General features: G+C 37.2%; 1 long non-coding RNA gene across 1 annotated transcript; it reads left to right on the top strand.

Annotated features, from left to right (window-relative positions):
• Window positions 1–7,051: 7,051 nt before the first annotated feature.
• On the top strand, window positions 7,052–26,290 carry LOC113948157. Its single transcript, XR_003528019.1, has 3 exons — window positions 7,052–7,180; window positions 13,961–13,963; window positions 26,279–26,290. It is a non-coding gene; the product is annotated as an uncharacterized LOC113948157 (long non-coding RNA).
• Window positions 26,291–26,642: the final 352 nt, after the last annotated feature.

The following is a 26,642-nucleotide window of genomic DNA, read 5'->3' as shown; positions in this document are numbered from 1 at the left end:
ATGGAAGGTCAAATCAGTTAAGTTGGTTCTACAGCACCATGAATGGAGTTCAAGGTAGGATTTGAAATACACACCATGTAGATACTTGTCTCTGTACTCCTCAGTCAGTACAAAGCAACTGTCAACAGAAATGAGTGTTACTAGTAAACAATTTATCTAAGTGGTTTTAGATGCACATCTTCAAATAATTCCATTGAGAAGTACCTATTTATCTGTGTGACTGTATCAGGTGAAGACACATTCAAATAATTCCTGTCTCTGGAGAATTTATTGAATGAGAAAATGGGTTAGCTTGGATGTAGAAGTGCACAACTACAATTAGTATGCTACCACAAGCTTATCTCCACACAGTACTGCATTGAGCTTTATATACAAACCAGTTTGAACTGCCCTAACTCATGATCTCTGAAATCTGTGCATCCTTGCACAAATATTTATTTTCTCAGTGATAAATCCCCAAAGTATATTTGGAGATTTTTTTGTTTCCTTTGGATATTTCAGTTTTAAATAAACACAACAGGATTCAGTGAGTTGTCGTTTTGAAGGAAAATAGCCATCTAAAGTAGCACGACTCTGGTTAACCTTGTGTCAGTGTCTCTATTTGTACCTGTTCCCAGGTCTTTGGTTTTTCTTTGTTGATGCCTTGGTTTCTTATGGACATAAATCCAGCACAAACCAGGAAAAAGCTGTTGCCTTCTTTAGAGCAATCCACAGGTACATCAAAGAGTTGATAAAAAAATGTAGCACCTCAGAATGTCAGGTCACATTGCCAACTGCCTTTTGTGGTTTTAGGGATTTCACAGTTTTTTGAAAATATTATTTAGGTTTAAGCAAGGTCACATGGATCTCAAGGAGTGTCACTTCCAGATCCTCATTTCTACGTGTCCTTCATTTCAGCTACGCTAGTTTTCCTTTTAAAATGAGTGATGTTCTGCTTTTGCCTTCTCTGCTCTCCCCTGTTTGTGTCTCCTGAACTCTGTAAGGAGAGGAGAGTGAGACGAGTCCAGAATATTTTAAAGGTTAAAGTCTGTTTGTAAGGCCATTAAGAGATTACAATTTTAAACAGATTTTACTGGCCATTAAAATTCTGATGCCTTTGCCTAACAAAGATTGTAATGAGAATAGAAAATGGCATTAAATGGAATCCATTCTGAAGATGATTGCAAAAGATAGAAACCTAACTCATTCTCATTATGGCTTTGTCTTGGTATAATTGTGAGTGTTATTCAGATACCTGAAATACTTGGAGAGACTTTTACCGTGATTGTAAAAATGTGCTACTTAATTTGATTTAAAATTGGAACTGGAATTGCTTACTTTTGCTGTTCTGCAAGTGGCACAGGAGCAGCTGACCCTGGTTTTGTATAGGCCTGCAGGAATATTTTTCTCTTGCATAACCCCAGCTACTGACATTCAAGGCATCTATGTATGGTTTTTAGACTCAATTTGTTATCATCCACAGAGCTGACATGTCAGCTTCTCCTGTCTTATTGTTTAGAGTGGAACCAGACTGGAGAAAATCCTACAGCTTTAGATCATATTGGAACATGTCTTTGCCTTTGTGATGGTGATCTCAAGGTCACTGCCTTGATATTTGCTTCCAGGTAGGGTTGGGTTTGTTTTTTTTTTCCTTCTTGGTGAGAGTGTCTCCTGGAAAGATTCCACTGTGGCCTGCCTGGGAATCTAAGAAGCCTCAATTCAAGCTGATGGATCAGGCTAATACGAAAGCACAAAGTTATCTTCAAGGAGTGCTTAGGCAGCTCTCAGAGCCAATAGTTTTAAGCAAAAATTAAAGACATTCAGTAACTGTGTGGAAGACAAGTCCATTCACATCTGAGAAGTTTTAAAGCAAGGAAGCCATACCATACAGGGTGCTATTTGCTGAAACATCAGTGGAAATTCATGGAAATTGGCTTTGCAACTGCTAAAGCACATTACATTTGCACCCTTATTTAATGACTTTCATGGAAAAAAAAGTACTTAGTTACTCTGTCTAAAAAAATTAATGTATTTCTATCTTTTGAAGTGATCTTAGAGACACACTATTGAAGTGGACTGTTTAGACTTCAGAATTCCAGCTAAAGAATAAACATTTGCACTTTTGTCTGTTACTAGATAGCATGCTGATGATACTTTGAAGGGAGCCTAAATGTTTTGTGAATGTGACTTCCAAAGTCAAAAATCAAAGGTTTTGGGAAAGAAAGCTTAGCTTTATTATGTACAACAGCCAGATTTCATTGCCTCTAAGAGGTGCATAATAAACAGCCAATAATTTGCATACAAATTACCAGCTTTTATTTAGTTACTACTAGGAGAAACTGTAGAAAAAGAAAAAAAAAATAAAGCAGAGATCAGAGGATGGTATTGCATTTTGGGGAAGAAGATCATTGGAACCTGCTCTCACCTCTTGCCCTTGAGCAGTCTAACACAAAGATTAGTTGTACCAGAAATTCAATGTGAAAGCAGTATTATTCTACTTTAAGTATCATTTACCCTTTAAGAAGTCAGATTCAAAACAGAGTAACAGGGAACGAACTAGTGGGTTTCTCAGACACCCAGTAAAAACTCTGAGGATTTTGGCAGAAAAAAAAAATTATTTTATAAAATTTGTAAGAATTTATTTTTTTTGGTATTTTTTATTTTAAAGGAAATACTGTAATTCCTTCTAGATAAAGGACTGTTTTGAGAGTACATTTGAGTAAGTAAAATATTAGCAAGTCCAATCATTACTTTTTCCCAGGTTTCGTGCATGGCCATGACCTAAAGAATAACCTACAAAGAAAAAAATTTAAACAACATTTACATAACCTTAGGCTTTTAATTTCATTTGAGGCATATCTCAGATCAACTGAAGGTCATAGTCATGCAGAAATTTTAAGCCATCTATCCTTCAGAGGGAATCGTTATTTAAAATCCTCCAGCTTCACACATTCCAAATACTTTGTCTTCCACTTTTTTTAAACATTTCCAAGTAGGTGGCTTCGTTACGGGATTTGGGGGGAACTTTCCTTGTTTGTATGTTTGTTTATTTGTTTGTTTTCAGAAAAGCATGGAAAGAGGAGAGAGAGAAAATTTGTAAAAAATACATTCTCTAAAACATCTTGTACACAGTGCACTCCAAAATTGTCCACAGTGGACAGTCTCTTCAAAACTAATAAAGATTTTTTTAATACTTGCAAAACTAAAATAAAATATAAGTTCTCCCATGTCAAGTCAATTCTTTCTTGGTGTTAATCACACAACTCAAGGCTAATATTGGACCTAAAGGTGCTAAAAAGTCCTCTGTCTTAATACAGGTCCAAAATGCCATTAATATTGCATAAGAAGAGGAGCCAATCTTTTCAAATCATCTATCTTGATTCTTTTTACCTCAGTGTGTTATTGATGACTACCTGTATCAGCTTGTTCTGAGTGTCTATGTACCGAACTTGCTGCAAGAACAAATGAATCCCATGAAAATCCTTGTAACTCAGTTAGAGAACAGTCAGCAATTGGCAATGTAGCATCCTCTGAAGGAAAAAAAAATCACAAAAATATTAAAAGCTGCAGGAAAATTTGGAAAAATCAAAGATGACAATCAACTGAGAAGAAAAAAAAAAAGATACTTATGGATTGTAACAATAATCTGATGCCCATATTCTTTCTGAATTGATTAAGAGTCAGTATTTCATACAAGTGGAATCTAAGAGAAAGATAACTCAGCCGAGAAACCATTGATCTGTTTTGTGCAATACATGCTGTTTATTCAGCTCTGTGTTTACATGTGCACATGTATCTTCATGTGTAAACACACATTTATGTATATTACTTCCCAAGAAATCAATATAATGCCATGTTCTTGCTTAAACTCCCGTTTTGTAATATGGATTCTTGGGGAGATTCATGGCCTGCTAATGTAGCGCAAATTGTCTTACAAGATTCTTAGCAGTGGTCAATATGTTTACTGGTTTAGAGAATAAAGCATTACCCTTGAGAGATATGACTCATATCCTAAAGAACAAAGAAATGTTTCGTGAACAGAAAGCAAGGAATACAAACAGAGTACACTGAACATATTAATTTTAAATGATGTGGTCACATTCTTCAGCACTTGCTCACAGTAGACATAGTAGAACTGCTTCTGATTTATGTCATGTAAATAATAGGAGATTCTCTGCTGCCATTTAAATGTACTTCATTGGAAAACGATGAAAACAATTCTAAAGGCATGCATTGTTGAACAGCATAAACAGTCCAACTGCATAAGCAAGATATCTGTATTGATCCAAACAAAGTCATTTCAGCCTTACTGGGAAGAAAATAGAAATAGAGGAAACCAAGAATGCACAGCTTGTCTGGACTTGGCTTAGCCTGTGCTGATTTTAGCTTCTTTCAGTTGTGACAATTGTCTAGCCATCTAGTGTCACCTAAATTTTTTTAAGCTTTGGTTTAATTTTCTGTGATTGTATGGTGTAATGTTTATTGTTCATGGATAAGTAGTAAAGCAGGAACTCTTCACAGGGTGAACTGACGTCTGACCCTAGAATAAAAATGTAGGGTTTAGGTGAGGGCAGGCACAGGGCAACACAATTACTGGGGCTTTACACACAAATCACAGTGGCCAGATACTGGTGACTAAAGGTATAAACAAACATGTAAATAAGCATATGTGAGGCAGGTGAAAGAGATTTTGGTGAAAGCAATAGAAAAACAGGTATAATGTTGCACTGGAAACCAATTACTGGGTGAGTCACTGCAAGAATGAAAAAGAATATCCTTCTAGAGAGGGACTGAAGGTGACAGCCTTCAGAGATGAATACTGTACAGGTGAGCACAACACCACAGAAGTACATATAGATCCTAGAAAGCTTTTGTTTATCAGTCTTAACTGTGTTACTAACTGAAAGTATTGTGTCATCATAACTGGCCTGTAATAACTGTTGTGCTTGTTTATATTGCCTCAATTTTAATTACAATAACTATAAATTCTTGGATCTGTAGGTAAGGTGTGTTTGTTTTAAACTAGAACTTAAATGTAATTCTGTGATTGCAGAATCTGTGATTCCAAAATATTTTGTATATGTAAATGACTCAGATAATTGCAACTGAAACATATTTATTCCAAACATAATCTCTTATGCTGGGCCATGCCAGAAATGTTACCAAGACACTCCCTCTCTAGAGATAGTGGCTAATTAAAGAAAGAGTAGTGGATATGAGGGAATAGGGAACAACTGCCCCTGACTATGATCCTACTAATTAGCAGCCTGAAATTTAGGAAATTCCTGGACCAGATATATTTTGGTTTCTTTTTAAATAAACTAGTCCTCCATGAATTTGTCTAAGCCCTTTCTGAAACAATATAGTGGTTTTTGGACATAACTACCACAATTCAATTATGCATTTTGTTAAAATTATTAAAAAAACCTAAAAACACCATTCCAGTACTTCCTTGTTTTGTATACGTGGAGGTATTCTTTATGCCTGCATAACTGGCAGTGTACCTTAAGCTGTATATTTTTTAAATAGCTATCTTTTGAGCCATGCTTTAAGTTTATAAACATGATGTCAGTTATTATTTTGCAATTCATTAAGAGGCCATGAATGATACAGGAGAGATATTGATTCAGACTGCTTAGAAATCAAGTATAAAAATCTCAATAGAAATCCTTTGCCAAGCCTTTATCCTGTTTTGTTTCTACCAGCTGAACCCATCTGCTTTTTTCTTGGGACTTCAGGGAGTAGTCCAACTTAGATACAAGAATAGGACAACATGGCTTATACAGAGTGGGCTACTGCTTTGTGATCTGGTAAATGTAAGTAAATATGAGGTGGTTTCTAGACTGAAACTTTATCCCCTTTCACAGTTTATATTCAACATTCATTTAATTATTAGGACATTAAATGAGAACTGAAAATTCATTACTTAAATTCATATCCAAACATGTCCTTTTATCAAAATATTGACTGTTAACAAAGAAAAGATTTTGGATTATGAGCCTTTTTTTGAGTTTCAACAGCCTTACCTTGGCAGTTTGACAAAGATGTCCCTAATAGGTTTGTTTTTATGACTGACATTCATCCCAGGTGAACTCAATTGATACCAAGAGTTTTATAATAGGTATAATAAACAGGTCTTGGCATTTCCAAATTCATTTCCTTGGTCTGATATAGAGTAATAATCATAATCTTGAGTCTTTTTGCAAGAAAGTTCTCCCATTCCCATCAGTGCTGAAACAAATATTAGCAAAGTTTAGGCTACCATTCACACTAGAGAAAACTTTGTAAGAGTTCATTTGGATATTAGGGAGAAATTCTTTACTGTGAGGATGGTGAGGCACTGGAATAGTTTGCCCAGAGAACTTGGGGATGCCCTATCCCTGGAACTGTTTAAGGCAAGGTAGGATGGGGCTCTGAGCAACCTAGTCTAGTGGAAGGTGTCCTGCTCATGGCAGGGGGATTGGAACTAAATGATCTTTAAAGGTCCTTCCAACCCAAACCATTCTATGATTCTCTGTGTCATTTGTCAGCCCTTCTCTCTGTGCTCAGTGAGGGCAGACTTCACTTGTTGCATTAAAAAGCACAGACTCCATTTCGGTGGTTAAATGAAGATGTTTATTTTAACAATGCATAAGCTTATATATCCCAGGCAGAACAATAGGTAATTCAAACAGAACAATTGGTAATTTTCTACTTATGCTTACTCTCTCCAACTACATAATTCAGCATATGCTTTAACAGATACAAATAACTACATTTCTTAGCAACCAAGGTCCTTCTTGTAGTCCTGTATCTTCTTCCTCCATGTCTTCTTTGTCCTGCTTACCGTTCCCACAGCTTTCTGCTAAGCAGTGCAACAATGTCCAATGTCCTGGGCCCGAGGGACGTGACACTGTTCACCTCCATAATTCCACCTTCTTTGTTTACAAATAAAACAGTCTTTAATGCTTTGTCTGTAGCTCGTTGAATGCATTGCATCAACCGTAGTAAGCATATTACAATGCACAGAACCATCCCCACACAGTCTAATCCGATCTTTACTACAGATTTAACTCATCCTGATATTCCCTAATAATTCAGCAGATTTTCCAGCCAATCCCAGCTATCCTTAACCTGCAGCTTTGCAACTCCCTCTTGCAGCTGTTGGATGCTTCTATGAATAGACTCTGAATGATCAGACAAATTCATACAACACATTCCTGTTTACCTCCATATTGATTCCTGAGTCCTTTCTCATGTCTATGACAAAGATGTAAAAAAGTACAGCAGTATCAGTACTTTTAGAATAGTTCAGGTTTCTTTTTTGTATTTCTTACTCTTCAAATCAGTATGTGAGTGACTACCTTCTACTGCAGTGGACCTGAGCATATATAAAGGATTTTCCTGCTAGCATGGATTTGCTCACTATTGTGGCTCTGGCAAGCTCAAGCTGTTGTTAAAGAGCATCAGACCCCAAATTCAGAAATGCTTTTTGCAGCTGCGTACAGCTGACTGGCATCCCCAGTACGTGTGTATCCATGGTCACAGATTCTCATAGCTGAGTCTCTCTGCTCTGTTGGTTCAATTACCAGGAAGAGTTTGCTTATAAAATGAGTAGTCAGGTTTTATACCTTATTAATTTTGTTGCATTACAGTGTTAGTGTTGCATAACTCTAGTTAATGTGTTGTCTGTCTTTTGTGACCTCTCTGTCTTTTTTTGCACTTGTCCTTACAGAATTTATTAAGTTTATCAATGACGTGGACAGAAGATTGCATGGGATGCATTGTTGTTGGCTGAAGATGAGAGCAAAGAGCTCTGGACAGTCCAGAAATACAATATGAGAACTGGAAGACCAGCTGAGGTAGCAGATGTAGCAAATTTGAATCATCTCCTGAGCACTGAGGATGCTGGGAGAGGACCTGAATAATCTTAATCTGTCACTGAGCCACAGGACGATGCTATTAAAAATAATTTACTTTCTCAATGTGAACATATCCATGTGGACCAAAGGAACATAATGCAGAGATTTTTGATTCAGTAGAAACTTGAGAAAGTCCATATGATTCTGCACAGTGTTTATGATTTTACCTATCTGGAATTATAAGCAGCCTACTTGTGTTTGTTGTGAATGGTGTCCCAAATCCTCTCTGTTGGCAGAGATGCAATACCACACAAATACAAAAAAGACTAAATTTGTGCTGCTTTTCATTTCCCCACCTCATTTATGGTTCAGATAAGTATGCAGCATTAGCTGTTCCATGCATAAAACCAACAGTGCTTTACAAGGCAGAATATCAGAAGGCTACAATACTCAGCACAGCACTTCTTCAAGAACATAATTCCCCTTTTCTCCCTGTCGCTGTCTGTGGTCATAGGTTAACGATCATAAAATTGTTTCTGTTTTACTTGGCCTTATTCTTACTAAGAGCTTATGAGAACAGCATTCTTGATGTAAAACTATGGAATCACAGAATGGTTTGAGTTGGAAGGGACCTTGTAACGGTTTTAAGTATTAGGCCTCCTTGGAGACCAGCTTGTAACCAGGAAGGAAACAGGGAAGGGACCAAGGAAGTATTCCACCCTATTCCTTTGCGTAAACTGAGGTATAAATAAAGCTGATTGGAGAGACCTCGCTCTTCTTTTCCGGTGAGGTCTGAGAACAGTAGATCCCTACGTTTGTCTTGCTTATCTGAAGTCGAGGCCTGTAGCGACTGCTGTTATCTGCCACGCTGCAAGGGAGAGTGCTGGGCTGGGGCTGACCGTCCTGTTTTTCTCAAGGGAAGCGGTGAGATTTTACTAGTTCTTTATTTTACTGGTTACCGAGTTTTTAGATTGTGCATACCTGTTTTGTTTCTCTCCTTTTTTATCCTTTTTTTTTTTTTTTGTCCTTTTTCCCTTCTCCCTTCCCCTCTTTCCTTTTAGGGAACTTCTTGGGGTTTCTGGGGTTATATGTACATAGCATTTTCACTGTATATATCTGTTTTATATGTAAAATATATATTTTTGCTATAGCTTTGGCTCTTCGGGGTTTTTTTCCTCCCTTCTCTGGGAGAGAAGGCTTTTCGCTGAGTCTTTGGAGACTTGGTGGGAAGCCAGCTCAGACCTTGTAGATCCTCTGGTTCTGACCCCACTGCCATGGGCAGGGATGCCACCCATTAGATCAGGTTGCTCAGGGCCCCATCCAACCTGGCCTTGAACACTTCCAGGAATGGGGAAGTCAGCTGCAAGTGTCCTATCCAGAGCTTTGCAGAACTTCACACCTCAGGTCCTCATGCTTTTTTCCTCTGTTATTGGTCATGCCCAGCTGTCCTCTTATGAACTGAAAACACAATTTAATCAACATGGATTTTAAGAACAGTCTTACATCATGGACCATCATAGCTCCCCTGTGATATATGGTGATATTTACTATAGGTCCTTACTGGTCAGTAGCAGTGTCTGGAATTCCTGACACAGTTTGTACCAGGACTGTGCTACCAAAGCTGTCTGTCGCTACTAATATATGTTGACATTATCTCTTGAGCTACACAGGAATGTAGGATAGGGATTTCACCTTACAGTTACCCTGGTAATAGGATGGAAAGAGGACTGAGATACTTTATGGAACACCTTACCCATCAGCCACAACCATATTTTCAGTGAGCAGAAGTATTGCAGATCCTGATACCAAGTGACCAGATCATAAGTCTGTCAGTCCAGTGTCTTGCCTGAAGCACTGGACAATGCCAGGTAAATGATGAGAGTTACAACAACTCAGTCTCACAGGTAAATATGTTCATTACATTACAGGTCACTTGTATTAAATCAGACAGAAAGAGAAAAGCCCACACAGAAATAATGGACTGACCACTGAATTACAAAGACACAACCTCATCAACCAAAGCTGCTGTCTTAGAGAGTCAACATTGTCCCACAGGTACCACCTGGTGCCTCATTCAACAATTAAGGATCTGTCACATCACATGCACTTGGAAGCAATTTCTTTTAGTAAGGCATTGCCATGATTTCAGGTCATTTGTCATAAAGCTAATAATGGTTCAGCAGTGAGATATCGTTTCAAACCAGTATGTAAAAATAGGAATACTGTATAGAAGACATGAGAGACAGTTACTCGGTTTTTTTTTTTTGTACTGTGGACTTACTCTGAGAAAAGCAGAAATAGCTAAGTGTGATATTTTCTTTTTAGCTTTGTAAAGAAAAAAGGGAGAGGGAGGTGATACTCCATTAGGAAAAGGATGAGTAAAGTACAAATATCGATCAATTGCCACCGTTGCAAAAAAAGAAAAAAAAAGTGTTAAACCTGAAGAAAGAAGTTTAGTACTGTAGTTTATGATTTTATTTTTTTTTTTTTGGTAGGACAAGCTTCATTTTCAGCAGTGTTTGAGGTCAGTTTTAATTAGAAATTTAGAAATGATGTAGGTGTGGTTGGCCCAGGTGAGAGGACAGGATCACTGTAATAAAGAAGTTCTTGAATTGAATTTCAAATCATCTTTTCAGTGATTGAAGTCTTTTCCTAACTTTGCTATCCACATGCAAGACTCTGAATTCCTGCTTTAATTTCCCAGGTTGTTCCAGTCTCGTTCTAGTACAAAATTCAAAATAAGATTAAATGCAGATTTTCAAAGTTTAAGTTTCCTGCATTGTCACTTCAGACAGATTTATTTATTTATTTTTATAATATATAAAGTTTCCACAAGGAACTCAGGTGTTAACCTTGAAAAGTATTTACATATCACACTGTGATTACCATTGTCACTTTGCTGTGCCACCCACAACTTAGTAATGGTGAATTAAATGTCCTCCTAAACCACAGATACTTCAGAACAAGAGCCTGAAGAGGATTTGCCAACCTGAACTCTAGAATCCTTTAGGATGTTCTTCACCACAAGGCTGTTTGAAAGAAAAACTCACCCGAAAAATACAGGTTAAAAAAAAAAGCAAACCAAAAACCAAACCAAAGCAGTACATGTTATATATTATTTAACAGCACTTTCTCTGTAAAATTCCATGCCAACATATGAAAAAAATTTCATTTATTCCATCTGTTACAAAGTACAAGACAGACAAAAATCAAGATCTTTTGTCTCCTAATGGATTATCTATATTGTTAATGAAAGAAGTTTCCTTAAAATAAAGTGAATGCTATGGCCTCCCTAGCAAACTTTAAACTGTGTTATGTATTGTCTATGTTATCAACACCATTAAGTAAAAATTTATTGATTTAATTCTTTGGCCTTCTTCTTTGACTGACTGCAGGGATACTCAGTGTGCTGGTTTTAGTAGTGTGGAAATTTCATATTTTAAGTCAGGATTGACACATGATTTCATGGTGTGATTTCACAGTGTGAATGAAAAAGTCTCAACATACCAGTGGATTTCAGTTCCACACTGCTTGAGGTTCAGCACAGAATTTTAAGGTAACTTTGTCGAAAGCCCTCCAGAAGCAGACTCAGACCTCCTGAAGATCCCTTACCATTCTCTCATGCAAGCTCTGCCCTGCACTAAAGAGATAATCAGGACTGAATTTCTTTGTATCTCCATTTGGTATTTTGTGTTTTCTTCCTCCCTCTGCAAGAAAAGTCAGCAGGATTTTTAGCCTACTAAATCCTAGTGCATAAATGTTTACTAGGAAAGGTTTTTTGCAATTGTTTTCTTGCTGCTGGGTTTTGTTTTTTGGTTTTTTTTCCATCCATTAAAAAGTAATGATTTATGCCAAGGAAAATTTTACTGGGAATGACTTGTCTTTGTTGCATTTGGGAATTTCCCCAGGTTAAACGAAGAAATGTGCACCAGAGGACTATCCCTGCATTGTTGAATAGCCCAAATCTCTATGGTTTATGTAAAGTCCAAGTTCTTTGTTCCTCCTTTACCTTAATCAAGACCTCTTCAATAAAGGTGGAACACAAATTTCTCTATCAGAAATTATCATAAGTGGAAAATTTTTTTTTTTTAATTTATTTTTTTTTCCTCCTCTGTAATGAATGTCACTGGCAGGTTGGTTTGTTTGTATGTTTACAGTAAAGGACTAGGCTGATTCTGAATCATATGCAAACAAGTGTTTAAACTTAAGTCACTTAATATACTAGGTAAGAAAGGGGATATATTGTTACTTGTTCGCTCTAATTTGGAATCCCACAAATCTTACAGTTTTTGTATTGAATTGCTAACAGTTGGAGTGGGTGGGTGATATGTTAAGGAAGAGAATAAGAACAAATATTTAAATAAGTGGCAAATATAGAAACATCCAGTGTTCTTTTAGACAGACCTGAAAGAAATTCATGTGACCGTGAAAAAAACTGAGGAAACACCTGCATCTTTTTGCAGCCTGGTTGGCAAGAATGAGTAGTGAAACCTCAAAACGTTTGGTTGTTAAGCTGAGATAAATCTAAGAGCTGTGGGAAACTCTAACTTTAGTTACAACCAGGCAATCTGACTGACTTCACTGAGTGTGAACAAAGTCTCAGACCTTTCAGAGTTACGAGATGCTCACATGGGCTTCATTTCCCACAGATTGCACTCTGTTCCTTTGGTCTTGCTGGGAACATTAGGAGTATAACACAGAGGACTGAAATAGCAATACTTAAATGTTCTGTTCTGTCTTTTCCATCAGTGCACAGAAAGAGGATTTGGGGCTCATAGAAAGGAAACACCTGATGTATGGACCTCATCTTTCAGATAGCTCAAATAATGTAACTCCTGACTCTTGTGTGTCGTGGTAATTTAGGAGAAAGAGAAGAGAAGAGCAAAGTGGGCCCAAAAGTCTATGGGAGTGTGAAAATGAAGCATATTTGAAGGAAAATTACAGAGTCACAGAAGAGTTTAATTTGTAAGGGATCTTAAAGATCATGTATTCCAAATCTCCTACTGTGGGTAGGGAGACCTTCCACTAGACCAGGCTGTTCAGAGCCTCATCTGACCTGTCTTGGAACACTTTCAGGTACAGGGAGTGTCCAACCACTCTGGGCATCAATATACTGGGCTTAAAACTTCAGTGTATTTCTGGTTCAAATCTGGTACCGAAATTGACATAGACTTGCGTGAGAAGGTTTTATCCACTTCACTTATACTATTCAACACTCATGATTTCTGATTTTCAGACTATATTGCCATCAAAACTGCCGACTATTTGGGAAACTTTGGAATGCGTGTGTAGTTGGTACAGTATATTTAAAAATTAAACTAATCTTTAGTGATAAGAGTGCTTATCAGAAACAAATCTGATGGATTTGAAATATTTATCTACTCTTTACCCCTCTCTTCTAGTATTAACATAGTAATCTGTCTTTCCAGTTCAAAAGCAGCCTTTGTAATACTACTTTTCAGTATGTTTCTGATGTCTTCTGCCCTTGCCTGTGTAATTCATGTTTGAAATTAAAAAGATTCTGGAGAACAAGAGAACTACATAAATCCTTCCTTAAATCCTTCGGTCTTTAGATTAAAAAAAAATCCCCGCATTAATGTTTGTAAACCCAATAATGGGACCAGGTCCAACCATTTATGGATACATTTGCAATTCAGATCTCTGTTAACATGAAGATTAAAGAAAAGATTACTTTCCAGCCCTAAAAGGCTCTGTTTAGCAGCCAAAGTATGAGTGGATCACCGGAGGCACCAAAACATAAATAATACAGGAAAGATCAAAATGGTCATTTCTGATATCTCTTCTTTGAAACAGAGATTAAAACCATTTTAAATGCCTTGGCATTCTGAATGTCCCTGTAGGACTTTGCCAAACTAATCCTGTCTCATTGACTTTAAAAATTACAAAGGCCTTGGCTTTGGCGTCGTTCTGCTGAGGGTAATTTGACAGCGTTAGGGGAGCTGAGCTGCTTCCCCCGTGCACTGACCCAGGGTAGCAAAATGGCAGCCTGATGTGACAGATAAACAAGTCTGTGACGAATAGCACTGACATCTCCATCAGAAGAAAAGACATGACTCAGAACTGGTATCTGCACGCAGCCCAACATTGGCTTTCAGTGACAAATGGTTTTAGTGTGACAGTGTGTTTCACTGCTTGAACTTTCATCTATCAAAACAAGGCACAGAAGCACGAGACACAGACAGAAGAAGGGAGTACAAGACAAAGCAACAGATACAGGCAGACAGCCTGGCTTGCCTGCTCATAACAGTACTTATAATTTTTTTCCACTCTTTTAGTAATTTATCATTCTCTGGAAAATATTTTATTTCCCCTCCCTGTTTTTCTAAAGCTAAAAAAAAAAAAACATATCAAGGAAATTTTGATTTCCTTGCAGATTCAAGCATTAGAAAAGAGCCATGTGGTATTTTAATGTAATTTCTCTCCACACATCCCCATATCACCATTGGGCAATCAGAACTCAAATCAGTTCAGCAGTTTAATTACCTGGGTAGCCTCATCTCCTTGAATGGTAAGATTGACGGGGAGATAGACAACAGGTTAGCAAATGCATATAGTGCCTTCGGAAAACTTCATAAAAGAGTTTGACAAAATAAACACTTGAAGAAAAGTACAAAAATCAGTGTTTACAGAGCCATAGTGCTGTCTACTCTCTTGTGTGGATCCGAATCATGATAGAACACTTCCATCAACGCTGTCTCCGTACAATCCTAAACATCCACTGGTCAGATTATGTGACCAATACATCTGTTCCAGAACAAGCAGCAGTCACAAGTACTGAGGCCATGTTGCTGAGAATGCAGCTGTGCTGGGCAGGGCACGTCTCCAGGATGAAAGATCACTGCCTCCCTAAGATCTTTCTTTATGGTGAACTTGCCACTGGCTGCCGCATGAGAGGAGCCCCAAAGAGAAGATACAAGGACTCCCTGAAACAACATCTCAGCCTTGGCCATATTGATCACCATAACTGGTCTACTCTGGCCTCCAATTGGGAGGTCTGGAGACACACTATCTTCAATGCTGCTGGTGCTTTTGAGAAAGCATGCAGGATCATCCTTGAGGAGAAAAGACAACGCAGAAAGAATTGTGCCTTGCAGAATATACCACCTAAGGAGTCTTTCTGCTGTGCCTTTTGCAACCGGACATGTCTATCTCATATCGGCCTTTTTAGCCACCAACACGCTTGCAACAAACGTGGGTAGAGCCCTTCCCAAATCTTCGTTTGTGAAGCCTAGCCATGAAGTCTCCACACAGGACACTAAGTTTCGCTCACCCATGGACAGAGTTTAATAGTATTAGACTAATGGAAAATTTGGTTAACTTCCAACCAATTATCCATGCATACCTTGAAGCCATCAGCAGGTAGAAAATCAACATCAGGCAGTTTGCTCTGGATGTTCCTCATCTTTTGGCATTAGCAGTTTAGATCTGGATTTCTGGTTATTATTCCTCTGCCTCCAACTTCCAACCAGGAATTAATTTAAAGCTTTTCTACACTAGAATAAAAAAAACCCAAAGCAAATATAAAAATCAGTGGGCAGTTGTACTGTGTGTCCATGTCAAGGTGTTGGCAGGAGAGCTCTGCAGGTTGGTCTCTGTCATGAGAGGCTCCGAGCTGTTATTTGTGTCAACCAGCATCATTTCAGTACCTTTTCCACAAAATCTATATTCTAGAAGGCTGTTTTCACTGTCATTAATTTCATTCCCATCTTTTAATTTTCCCGTCTTTTAGTTTAACATTAAATTTGAGTGATAGTTTTCCCCTCTTTAACAGACTTATAATCACCAAGGCATCCTACATACTCTTTTTTTGTTCTTGTTGCTTTGAATACTGGGCAAATGCTTGTTTTCTTCAAGCTTTTGTAATGTTCTATTATTATATCCCTTAATAAATATCTAACTCTATGTCCAGAGATTTGCTCAACAAATTCCCTAGGAAACTTGCAGACAGTTTTGGAGGTCTCATGTTTAATGAAGACAGATAGTGACTTCTTTAATGACAGTAATTCAAAATTACCTGTTTTGGACCTGTGTGCAAAAGCAGGTCAGGTTTTTTTTGTTTTGTTTTGTCTTTTTTTCAAGATACAGTAAAAAATTCTGTGTTTTCTTAAAAATTATTTGTAATACTAGTAGACTTATCCTCAGAACTTGTTCTTATTTGCACAGTCTTTATTATTTGAGCCATTCATTTCCCTTTATATGTTTGGCTTTTCTTATCAGATCTTACTCTTAAGAATGGCTCAGTTATATCAATTAATATCTTTCTCTTTTCTTCCTTTTGATACATAATGATTCTTATTTTCCATGTATTGCCTTAATTTTTCCACCAGGACAGGCTAAAAGCTAGACAAAAAGAGTCTTCTTTACAAATATTTAATCATGACTTCTCAAGTAAATAGTAGAATAGTCTTTATTTTCATAAATCTCTATTTTCCAAAGAATGTGCAATCATAGAACCATTTAATAGTTTGAGTTGGAAGGCACCTTGAAGATTATCTAGTTCCAACCCCCTTCCATGGGCAATAACACCTTCTACTAGACCATGTTGCTCAGAGATATTCAGATACTATTCTTCCTTTTTTGACTTTTTTTGTCTTCTTCTATTTCCCATTTAGTTACCCTTAGCTTGGAAACATATATAATTCATACAGACAAGTTAATCACCAGCTTGGAAGCTGGTGGTTTCCTAGGAAGTGGTGGTCAGGACCATCTTACAATCAATGAAACAAAATAAAAGTGGTTGGAACTATCTTTTATCTTCTCTTATTAAATATAAGCAGGTTATAATCACCGGTCTCTAAGCAACAGACAGAGACTAATCCAGTACTTAATTCATCTTTATCCATATAATGAGGTCCAAAATAGAGCTGGTTTGTGTTAAATGCTATGCCTCTAGTGTGAAGGAAAAAAGAAAAAAAGAACCCACCTGTATATGCATGTATTCAAGAACTCTAATGACTAACTACTGTCTGTGTGAGACCTTTAATATGTCTCTAAAATTGAAATGCTCCTTAATAACACAGATTTTCTTTCTGTTACATACAGATATTAAAAACTAAACACTCTGTTCTCTGCCTTAAATTAGAATCTTGAATAGGTTCAATTTCAATTCTTTATTATTTAACCCTTTGGTTCCTTAACATTGAGATCCATGGACCTATTAATGCTAAAACTGGTGCTGACATTGCTACAACTGAGTGACACCATTTTTTCTCCTCTTCACCCTTTCTTTTCCCTTGTTCAACCCTTTCTGTTCTTACTGAACTCATTATGAGCAGAGCTGAGAATTCCAGTCATGTAAATCAGCCCAGCATCACTCACTCCACTCCATCCCGTTACATTCACTCCAGTTGCACTTCTCTTTTCTCAGAAGTGGGACAATCAAGTCTGGCCCCCAGTTTTGTATCACAGATATCTTAGCAACTAGGGGAAAGTAGGAAACTTTGTTCCACTGTGTTTGTTGCAGATATTTAGTCTGCATAATATAGATTTTCATTTTTATGCAATTTTAATCTAAATCCTATCTGTTCACACTTGACTATCCCAACCATGTTACTGAGAACGCAGCTGTGATGGGCAGGGCACGTCTCAAGGATGAAGTACCACCGCCTCCCTAAAATCCTGCTCTATGGTGAACTTGCCACTGGCTGCCGCATGAGAGGAGCCCCGAAGAAAAGATACAAGGACTCCCTGAAACAACATCTCAGCCTTGGCCATATTGATCACCATAACTGGTCTACTCTGGCCTCCAATCGGGAGGCCTGGAGACACACCACCTATAACACAGCTGTCTCCTTCGAGAACACACGCAGGATCACTCTCGAGGAGAAAAGGCAATGTAGAAAGAACTGTGTCTTGCAGAATACACCATCTAAGGAGTCTTTCTGCTGTGCCTTTTGCGATCGGATATGTCTGTCACGTATTGGCCTCATAAGCCACCAGCGTGCCTGTAACAAATGTCGATAGAACCTTCCTAAATCTTCGTTCGCGAAGCCTAACCACGAGGAGTGAGGATCCCAACCACTCTCCAAGTGAAAGTAAATCTCCATATTAGTCCTCATGCAAGATGTAGGCTACCCCATACACATAATGCATTAACTATGATGCCAAAAGGCCTTTACCATCACCCATTCATCAGTGCTGCTGAACCCTTGTCATAAGCTGGCAACCAACAGTGTTTAAAAAGACCCACCTTCAAAGAAACCAGAGTTTACAACAATATAAAAAAAGGAATTTTTAGCCTAATGCACACATAGCTTTCTATCAGCTCCATGAGTACATTGTAAATGCCCTATGGTATCTTAAATGGCAATAAGACAGCTTTGGTGAGTCAAATATTGCACCCCAAGGAAATTGTCAGCATAAGGCTCTTACATTTAGGTCATTGCTTGCACATTATTATTTTTAATCAGCACTAGTTGTTTTTTCACTTTTTTTTCCTCCCCATCCCGCAGTAGTTCTAAAATGTCTAAGTAGTATATAGTGTACATATATGCTTTTTATTAAAAGTATGTTATTTCTTGACAGTACAGCCAAAACTACAATAAGAATATACTGAGAACGTATTCATATTGCCTGTAACTTTCACGTACTTGATTAAGTTGCCAAGAGTATTCAAGTGGAACAATGTGTCAGTCCAGCTGCCTTTTCCTGGACTGACAGGAGGACTGTGACACAAGAAAAGACTGTAATTCTTGACTTCTCATTACTGCTCAACAAGTCCAGACTGCCTCCTTCCAACATCTGTAGCCTAGTTTATTTAAGTACTCCCTAATTCACTGGTAAAATGACCAGTTTTGTTGAGACTAACAAACCATTGTAGTTAATCTAAATTTAATCAGGTACTGCCCATGAAAGTTTTTGAAGATTAAATGCAGGGGTTGGTAGTATGAAGCGGACAGTTAGTGAAGCAGGGGTAACAACAGTAATCTCTTTTAGCCTAACAGATCCTGAGGTGAATGTCTATCAATTGCTTCAGTTACCAGGAAACAAATTGCAAACTCTACGCTGGAAGTTACAAATCACCATCTAACAAAAAAAAAAGAGAAATGTGCCAAATTAGCACAACTGCAGGCTCCTTTGCTCCTGTTCATGATAGCAGAACCTTTCTAACACTCCTTTTTTTTTCTGGGTTTCTTATATCCCCTCAACTAGACTTTAAACTTACCTTGCAGACTCATTAAGGGGGAGCACTGGTAAAAGATCAAAACCAGGACTTTCTGAAGTGTTCATTTTTTCATCTGGTTCTATGAGGCATTGAACCATTGGCTTCAACATGTGCTGCCACTATTAGAGATTCCATATTTTTGCTTTAGTGACACATTGTCAGTTCTGTCTGTGTTCTCTTCTGGATATTCTGGGCACTTTAATTCTTTTTAGTGACATGAAAACTGATTAGGGGAAATCTACATATTGAGTGAATGACATTCATAGAATTATAGCATCTTTGAGGTTAGAAAAGACCTCAAACGTTATCAAGACTGATTGTTAACCCAGGACCACTGTGTTCACCAATAAAACATGTCCCCAGGTGTCACATCCACATGTCTTTTAAACACTTCCAGGCACAGTGACTCCACCAGTTCCCTTGACAGCCTATTCTAATGCCTGACTGCTCTATCAGTGAAGAAATTTTCCCTAATATCCAGTCTAAACTTCCCCTGGTGTAACTTGAGACCATTTCCTCTTGCCCTATTGCTTGTTACCTGGGAGAAGAGACTGACACCCACCTGACTATAACTTCCTTTCAAGTAGTTGTAGAGTGATAAGATTCCCCCCCTCCTTTTCTCCAGGTTAAATGCCTCCAGTTCCCTCAGCCCCTCCTCACAAGACTTGTGTTGCAGATCCTTCACCATCTTCATTGTCCTTTGGACACTCAGAGCTTCTGGGCGGTTATCAGCATTCACAATACATCTCTCCAAGAAGGATTAAAAAGAAAGAAATAAAGTTCAGCATACTATTTCCCTCTTTGTTAGTGTGAATGCAGGATTACTGAAACATCGTTAGAGATGCACCTCAATGTCAGCCACACCAATGGGACTTTTTGTCAGTGATGGTTTTAAATTTTATTTTTTAGAGGAAGTAGCTAACTGAAATAAGCACAAGGATGTGATATGCAGTTCTAATAAAATATATCCCCATACAGAACTGCTCTACATGCCTCTTTAGAATATTAAACTACTTCTATTTTTTTATATACTATTTAAACTGACATGAAGATTTGTGGATACTCAAAGCTCGGAGACTATAAAAGGACATTAACAGAGATGTAAGATAGGAGGGATTGGTTTGTTTGCTGTTTGCTTCCTTTTTCAATTTAAAATATGTTTTTGAGCTAACTTGGCCTCTATCACTTACTAGGTGCATGAATTGCTTACCAATGCTTGAAAATACTTCTGTTCCATCTCAGCCACTTCTTTTATGTGCAGAGATTTAGTGCTGCTCTCAGAAGTTCCTTCTTTCATCACGTTCTCATTTACAACATACAAAAGTCTCTGAAAATGTTTCTTATGTGTAATTTGACCAGTTCAGGTCAGCTGTCCTGGCTGTGTTCTCTCTCAGGCTTTTGTGCACTGGCTTGCTGGCAGAGCCTGAGATGCTGAGGAGTCCTTGACTTAGTGCAGCACTGCTTGGCAACAACCAAAACATCAATGTGTTATCAACACTATTCTCTTACTAAATCCAAAACATAGCACTGTACCAGCTACTAAGAAGAAAGCTAACTCAATCCCAGCTGAAACCAGGACGAAACTGAGAAGTCCTGACTAGTTATTAAATGGTAAGGATTAATCACTTGAACTTAGTGTGGAATTAAATCAGGTGTCTTTTCTTGAAATGAGATATGTGAAACCTATTTTAGATAACCCAATATCATTACAGAATTACAGAATCACAGAATATGCTGAGACAGAAGGGACCTGATCATGGAGTCCAACTCTTAGCCCTGCACAGGAACATCTTTATAAGTCACATCATGTGCCCAAGAGTATTGTCCAAATGCTTCTTGAACTCTATCAGGCTTGGTGTTGTGACCACTTTTCCTCCCTGTAAATTCCACTTCCCAAAATGTTAGTAATTAACTAATACTGCTTTTGATCATTAAATATAAGAAAAAAAAAACTGTTTAAATTGTGCACTGTGGTTCAGTAAGAGGGAAGGTATGTCATGGTTAAAATGTTCTAAACTGTATTTACAAAACTCTCCACTTCTCTCTTTGAAAATGGTAGCAATATAAATGCTTATGGGTTCAGATTCTCCTGAAAGTCAGGGAAACATGTTTTCAATCTTCCATATAAATCCATAATTTCACCAGTAGGTGTTTCTACACGTGTAGTTATCAGGGAACTGTGAATTGATGCTACAACAAAGGAATGACTTGACTACTGGGAAACTTCTGCAATACAGTTGGGAAACAGAAAATTTTCTGATTTAGTGTTTGAATCAGATCTGAAGTCACCTGATTATCATTTAATAGTTCCAGAACTATAAATAAGTAAAGATAAGTTTCATCTGACCAACACAGACATCTATAATGCAGACATCTAACTACCTACCTAGCTACCACACGTAGATCTATCTCCAGAGGAGACCGAGGAGAAAAATAAGCATTTTTAGGGAGCAGGCCAACTATGCAGCTCTACTTGTTAGTTAAAAAATAAAATAGAGCAAACCTTTGAAGTACCAATTTTCTTCCTTGACTATATTTTGAATTTAGATAGTCAGCTTAGAAACACATCTCTACACTGGCAATTCTTGCAGTTGATTCCCCCTCAGTGGGTAGTATTTACACTATCAGTTTCAAGCTCTTATTTTTAGATGGTTCTGTCACAATTTGGCAGAATTTTGCTCTCTCCATTCCTGCAGAGAGGGACAAATATTTGGCTTTTCCTGGGTTCTTAACTTTTTGCCTACAGAGTATAAGTTCCACACTTAGCACTGATTTGAAAGCTATTCAGGATCAATTGACAATCATATCTAAACTCTGAGTTTGAACATGAAATGCAAAGAAAATTTTAAGGAGGTGGATCTAATCAAAGAAAGTATCATACTGATCTATATTGACCAAAATTATTTAAATATAGGATTTTACTTCAGTCTTTATTAAAATAGTTGCTCTATCATTCATGTGATATAAATTAGGATTAACAGAACTTTACAGAAATTGGCAGTTACATTGATTTATACTGACTGTGTTATATCACAGAAAATATCTAATATAGACAAATAAATGACTGGGGATTTGAAATGGTTTGTATGGTTAATTTTTTGTCTCCATCACAAAGCCTGTGAATATTTTTATCATGCTGATCAGTATTTGAAAATTATCTCCTATTTATTGCATTTGCATGTCTTTTGGGTTATACTATTTTTGTCTTTCCCTGAATAGATCCTATTTCATTCCAGACATGTAAATGAAATTTATAGGCTTGGAGTTGTGTTGCTCTTCTTTGCTTTTCAACAGAGATACAGCTTGAGAAGCAAATAAAATATAAAGTTTGATTTTTGGAGGATCCTTTCTCTATAATGACAGAAACACACTGACACTGACTAAGATTCACCTCTTTTTGTTTAATCAACACACTCCAGTTCAGAGGGACTAAATTCAGCCTTTGTGTCTGCCACAACAGTAGCTCCAACTGAGTTTGGAAACTCAGTATATCTCTGTGGTGGTACAACCATCTTAACAGCACAGACCAGAATGAACCTGTTCTGTTCACAGACAGTTCACATGGGCTCAAAAATGTCATAGAATCATAGAATTGATTGGGTTGGAATAGACCTCCAAGATCATCAAGTCCACCCCTTGATCCAACACTGCCATGGTTACCAGACCACGGCACTGAGAGTCACATCCAGTCTCATCTTAAAAACCTCCAGGGATGGTGAATCCACCACCTCCCTGGGCAGCCCAATCCAATGTCTGATTACTCTCTCTGCAAAAATTTTTTTCATGATTTTCAACCTAAAGCTCCCCTGGCAGAGTTTAAGACCATGCCCTCTTGTCCTGCTGCTGGTTGCCTGGGAGAAGAGAACAACCCCTATCTGGCTACAGCCTCCTTTCATGGACTTGTAGAGAGTGATGAGGTCTCCCCTGAGCCTCCTCTTCTCCAGACTAAACAACCCCAGCTCCTTCAGCCTCTCCTCATAGGACTTGTGCTTGGTATGGAAGTTTATTTTCCACTGACTCAATTTCTTCTTCTTTTCAAAAGAATTAACTAGCAACATATTTCTTTTTCACATAAGTGATAAATGCTTGAATTCACTTACCCTTGCAGCTGTGTTTAGAGGCCATTAGATGAAACATGAAAAAAAAATAAAATATGTATATATAGAGAGAGATATGTACGGTACAGATTTAAGTCCCAGTAACTGAAATTCAAAGTAATCTTTCATCTAATTTCCATGCAAGTGAAATGAAGTCCCTTCAAGAGGGGAGAAAAAGAGAAAAGCACTCTGAAGTAGTCACCCATTATATCTTTTCTTTTGCAAATTAATGTTAAAAAAAATCATTAAAAAGAATGCTGAAAGTGGTCAGGAAGTAATTAATTACCACAATGAATCTCAGACTTTTATTCAATTATACACAATTCATGATAATAAAATTATACATCGTTCCACTCTTATAACTCCTTAACCACACTTATTCGACAAAAATGCTAAGATCAGGAAAAGCAGTGAAGAACAGAGCAGTACAATTAGTGAAATGGCATCAGAACAGTATGAGAAAAAGTAATATCAGTGATCACTATATCACAGAAACACAGAAGCAAAGGCTGTTATGTCTAAAGAGGTCATCTCATTAATATGATGTGTTGAAGAAAGAGTTACTAATCTTTTGTTTGCATCTTTGATTTATTCTTACTAATTCTTGTAATGGAAATTTTGTTCCAGGGCCTTTGTTCCTGATATTAGATGATTTTGGTTTCTTGTTTGTTTAAGCAAAGTTCACAGCTGTTTTCATCCCAGTGAGTGTTTCTTTTTCTGTTTCCACAAGCTACAGACAAAAATTAATAATGATTCATAAAAACTCTTTTCATACACAAAAATGTTCACCTTATCCCTGTCTACGCCAGGGGACCTATAACTAGATGATCTTTAAGGTCTCTTCCAACCCAAACCATTTGAAGATTCTGTGACTCTAATCCCTTTTTTTTTCTCACAGTACAATTGCCCCATCATTGTGCATTTCTCTTTTCTTTCTTTTTGGTCTTTTTTCTTTTCCTTAAGTAATAGTGAGCCTCTTCTTTTTTATTCACTTGCTTGTCTTTTGGGTATTTTTTTTGCGAACTCATGCAAGGGGAAGGAGATGAATGTTCAAATTCAGTGCAAGCAAATTACCCACATACCTTAACTACCACAACTTGGGGGAAATGAGAGTGTCCTGACAAAGTTTCTCACTGTGCAAAAGGAGGTGCAGATACTTTGTGAACGTTGCTCTTCTGCCTTCCAGGTGAACACTTTTTGTCCAGTTACTGTTCAACAGAAATTTTGGTTCTCTGACTTTGGTGAATGTTCTAAACTTTGCAGGTTTTTTGGTTTGGGGGTTTCTTGAGTTTTGGAGAATTTGGAGTGTTTTGTTTGGGTTTGGAAAAAAAAAAGAAGAAATAGAGTAAAAGAAAAAAAGATTAAAAAATACGGGGCAGTGGGGAAGAGCTTGCATTACCATTAGCTTCTGCCACATGTAACCATGAAAAGAGAATCCCTGGTTGGAAAAATCCTGAAATAAAATGCGTGCGTACATACCTTCCAGATATCATATGCTGCAAATGGACGGAGTAACATCTTTAATCCCTTGATGACATGCCCACTGTAGCACCGCAGAGCTGTAGGCACTGTCAGGTAACCTATCCTGCTGCCAACCTGTGGGAGTGCTGTGAGATTTCCCTCTGCATGCACTGTGCTGTTTTCAACCCTGTTTGCCAGAACTTAATTTTCTTACACACTGTTAAAGAGAGGGGTTTGAGTCCTTCTGTAAGGAAAAGGTGTTATGGAGTTTATCAATGTAAACTTCAAGTTCTTACTTCTTTACTTATGCTAATCACAAAGGTTTCACTAACTTCACTCGATGTGAAATTAAGCTTTCATTGCCCTGGTGTAATGAAATCAATGTTTCCTTTGTCATGAACATGTCTGATTGAATTAATTAGAGCTTGCTTTGTGATGTGATCTGGGCTCTATTTCATGTTTTTAATTAATTATTTGTGATCTGTCCCCTTTTTTTTGTTTTAATTTTCGTTTTTTTTAAATTGATTTGTGTTCAACTAATGTCCATCAAAGTGTAAACTTCAGTTTGTCATATTACATGTGTATTTTCTACATACTGTCAATATTCTTTCTTGTCTGAGAACTTATTTTGATTTTTTCCTTGCATAGTTTTTTTTAATATCATTTATATTCATTAAACTCCAGATTGTTTTCACAATTTTTGATACATGTGACCATTCTACATATTCAAGATGCACTATTTAAAAGAGAAGAGTGATGAAGGAAAAATTTTTTTGAAAGATTTTTTTCTGTTTTCTGATGAGACGAGTATTAGCGAGTATTAACAAGAAAATAAGTATCAAATGATGAAGAATTCACTTCCAGTTATGAAATTTTAGATAAATAATCACTTGTTCTAAATCTCCCCCATATATCTGAGCTTCCTGAAATGTAACATGAGTACTCAGGAGGTGTTTGGGAAACAAGATTTGCTTGTTGGTTTGGACTCTTTTGAAGCCAATTGTATTATAAAGCAGATATTCCATTTTTGTGCAAATCACCTCATAAAATTCCTAACTGCACTAGTGGAGTTAACACAAAAAATATTTATTTTTTTTATTATATACTAGTAGTTATTTACAAAAAGTGAAGTGAACTAAGATGTTTTAATTTTGTTACATTACAAAACAAAGGTTTTACCTCTGTGGTCATGAAGCTGCCAGGCTCCATTATGGGGGACACTGTGGAAAATGCAACATCAGACAGATTCTGAATGGGAGAAAGGACAGGACTGAAATAGTAATAATGTTCATTACCCTTGTAATATGTTCTAAAATTGCTAAGTGTCAGACTGAGCCTAATATGCTCTGAAATATTCTAATGACCAATGAGTACATAAGTCTGAGTGAATTAGGAAGTCCACCTAAATCAAATAAATCTCATAACTTAATACTCACAGATTCTTATTAAACTTGATATGAAGGATAATAAGGGCTGCCCAGGGAAGATTTCATCACTGTGAATCCATGGCCATAGGTGACTTGCAATTCCCTGTAATAATCAAAAGACAAATTTTCTTTGGATTTCTAATAGCTGCTTGAAGTACTTTGCTGTTTGCCTTCACTTATAATTTCCATCATATGCAATGAGAATACAGTGGTGGGACAATTACAGCACACTGATGAAGACAGGTAATGGATTTTAGTATTCAGTTAGAAATTATTTTCAATTGGTAGAATTATTTACAAAACATGCTTCAAAAAATAAGGAATTATTAAGAAGAAGTCAACAAGATACAAAAATAACAGATTTTTATGTGTTTTTATATTTCAGCAGACTTTGGTTCCAGTAAATACATCAAAAGGAAGTGTTAAAAATTCAAATTAACCTTAGAGCTTCCTTGTTCCTCCCTTTCATGCACAGACTTTAAAATGACATCAGTCTGGAATGTAGGTGCCAGTTCTAGAGCAGTATGTCATATCCTGAAGTAGTTTCAGTATTTACATCAGCGCAAAAAGCTTATGTCATTCAATATTAGCTGAGTGTTTCACAGCAAGTGTCCATTCAGCTAAAGTTCTTGGTTTGGCAAAGGTTATCCAG

The sequence above is a fragment of the Corapipo altera genome, unplaced genomic scaffold (assembly GCF_003945725.1).
Source record: "Corapipo altera isolate COAL_440 unplaced genomic scaffold, ASM394572v1 51, whole genome shotgun sequence".
Classification (NCBI taxonomy): Eukaryota; Metazoa; Chordata; class Aves; order Passeriformes; family Pipridae; genus Corapipo; species Corapipo altera.
Note: the sequence above shows the minus strand (reverse complement) of the source record. Positions and strands in the feature narration are given on the sequence as shown.